The 2583-nt window shown below is 37.9% G+C and overlaps 1 non-coding gene across 1 annotated transcript; it reads right to left on the bottom strand.

Annotated features, from left to right (window-relative positions):
• Positions 1-454: 454 nt before the first annotated feature.
• LOC125910446 (U6 spliceosomal RNA) lies at positions 455-561 on the bottom strand. The gene has a single exon (XR_007453956.1). It is a non-coding gene; the product is annotated as a U6 spliceosomal RNA (small nuclear RNA).
• Between the last annotated feature and the right edge of the window lie 2022 nt (positions 562-2583).

The raw sequence follows: 2583 nt of genomic DNA, 5'->3' as shown, positions 1-2583 counted from the left end.
GTGAAAATCACTCTTCTAAAAATGCCTTTAGGTTATTTTTTTATGCTTGGAAAAGACTTTATGGCATACCTCAGAGATAATGTAGGTTCAGTTCCAGACCACTGCAATAAAGCAAATATCACAACAAAGTGAGTCAAATGAATATTTTGGTTTTTCAGTAAAAGTTAGGTTTATACTACATTGTAGTCTACTAAGTATGCAATAGCATTATGTTTAAAAAAACAATGTACATACCTTAATCTATAAATAATTTCTTAAAAAATTAAGTACATAAGAAATACTTTCTTGCTAAAAAATGCTAACCATCATCTGAGCTTTCAGCGAGTTTTAATCTTTTTGCTGGTGGAGGATCTTTCCTCCATGTTGGTGACTGCTGACTGCTGACTGTTCAGACTGCTGAAGGATGGGGTGGCTGTGGCAATTTCCTTTTTTTTTTAATTTTCAAAAACTACTTAAAAATATGGAATGCTTCACAAATGTGCATGTCGTCCTTACGCAGGGGCCATGCTAATCTTCTCTGTATCTTTCCGATTTTAGTATATGTGCTGCCAGAGCAAGCACTGGCTGTGGCAATTTCTTAAAATAATATAATAATGAAGTTTGCCACTTGGTTGACCCTTCCTCTCCAACGATTTCTCCATAACATGCAATGCTGCTAGGTTGCATTTTACTCACAGAACTTCTTTCAAAATTAGAGTTCTCTCAAACCCTGCTGCTGTTTTATCAACTAAGTTCTAAATCCTTGGTTGTTGTTGTTTCCACAGTCTTCACAGTATCTTCAACAGAAGATTCTACCTCAAGAAACCGCTTTCTTTGCTCCTCCACAAGCAACAACTCCTCACTTGTTAACATTGTATCATGAGATTACATCTGCAGTTACTCCTTCCACTGAAGTCTTGAACCCCTCAAAGTTATCCATGAGGGTTAGAATCGACTCTTCCAAATTCCTGTTAATGTTGATGTTTTGACCTTTTCCCATGAATCACAAATGGTGTCCAGAGTGGTAAATCCCTTCCAGAAGGTTTTCAATTTACTTTACCCGGATCCATCAGAAGAGTCACTGTCTATGGCAGCTGTACCCTGATGGAATGTATTTCTTAAATAATAAGACTTGAAAATCAAAATGATCCACAGGCTGCAAAATGGATGTTGTATCAGCAGACATAAAACAACATTAATGTCGTACATCTCCATCAGAGCTCTTGGCTGACCAAGTAACTTGTCAATAAGCAGTAGCATTTTGAAAGGAATCTATTATTCTGAGCAGTAGGTCTCAACAATGGGCTTAAAATATTCAATAAGCCATGTTGTAAACAGATGTGTTGTCAACCAGGCTTTATTGTTATTTATAGAACATGGGCAAAAGAGATTTAGCGTAACTCTCAAGGGCCCCAGGATTTTCAGAATGGTAAGTAAGCATTGGCTTCAACTTAACATCACCAACTGCATTAGCCCCTACCAAGAGAGTCAGCCTGTCCTTTAAAGCTTTAAATCCAGACATTGACTTCTCCTCTTTAGCTATGAAAGTCTGAACTGGACTCTTCTTCCAATAGAAGGCTATTTCATCTACATTGAAAATCTATTGTTTGGTATAGCCACCTTCATTAATTATCTTAGCTATGTCTTCTGGAGAACTTGCTGCTTCATCCTGCACTTTGATGTTGTAGAGATGGCTTCTTTCCTTAAACTTCATGAAGCAACTCTTCTCACTTCAGATTTTTCCTTTGCAATATATTCACCTCTCTCAGCCTCCACAGAGTTGAAGATTTGGCTGAAGGTAATGTTGTGGCTGGTTTGATCTTCTATCTAGACCACTCAGACTTTCTCTGTATCAGCAATAAGACTGTTTTGTCTTATTATTCGTGAGTTCACTGGAGTCACACTTCTAATTTCTTCCAAGAACTTTTACTTTGTACTCACAACTTGTCCCATCTGGCATAAGAGACCTAGCTTTCAGCCTATCGTGGTCTTTGACATGCCTTCCTCACTAAGCTTAATCATTTCTAGCTTTTGATTTAAAGTAAGACATGTGCGACTCTCCCCTTCACTTAAACCCTTAGAGGCCTTTGTAGGGTTATTAATTGGCCTAATTTCAATATTGTTATGTCTCAGGGAGTAGAGGACAGAGGAGAGGGGGAGAGATGGAGGAAGGCTGGTTGCTGAAGCAGTCAGAACACACACAACATTTATTAATTTAAGTGTGCCATCGTATATGAGTGTGATCCATGGCACTCCAAAACATTTACAATAGTAACATCAAAGATCACTGATCACAAATTACTATAATAAATATAATAATGAAAAATTTGAAACATTGCGAGAATTACTGAAATGTGACACAGAGATTTGAAGTGACCAAATGCTATTGGAAAAATGGTGCCAGAACCCTTGCTCAAACCAGAGTGGCCACAAACCTTCAATTTTTATTTGTAAAATTTTTTAACTTAGTACTCTGCACTGACAGCAGTAAGCCTGATGCGGGTCTCAAACTCACAAACTGCGAGATCATCACCTGAGCTGAAGTCAGATGCTCAACCAGCTGAGCCACTCAGGTACCCCCAAACTTCAATTTTTAAAAAAACA

This window comes from Panthera uncia (assembly GCF_023721935.1).
Source record: "Panthera uncia isolate 11264 chromosome B3 unlocalized genomic scaffold, Puncia_PCG_1.0 HiC_scaffold_1, whole genome shotgun sequence".
Taxonomy (NCBI): Eukaryota; Metazoa; Chordata; class Mammalia; order Carnivora; family Felidae; genus Panthera; species Panthera uncia.
The sequence above is the reverse complement of the archived record's forward strand: the minus strand, read 5'-3'. Positions and strand labels throughout refer to the sequence as shown.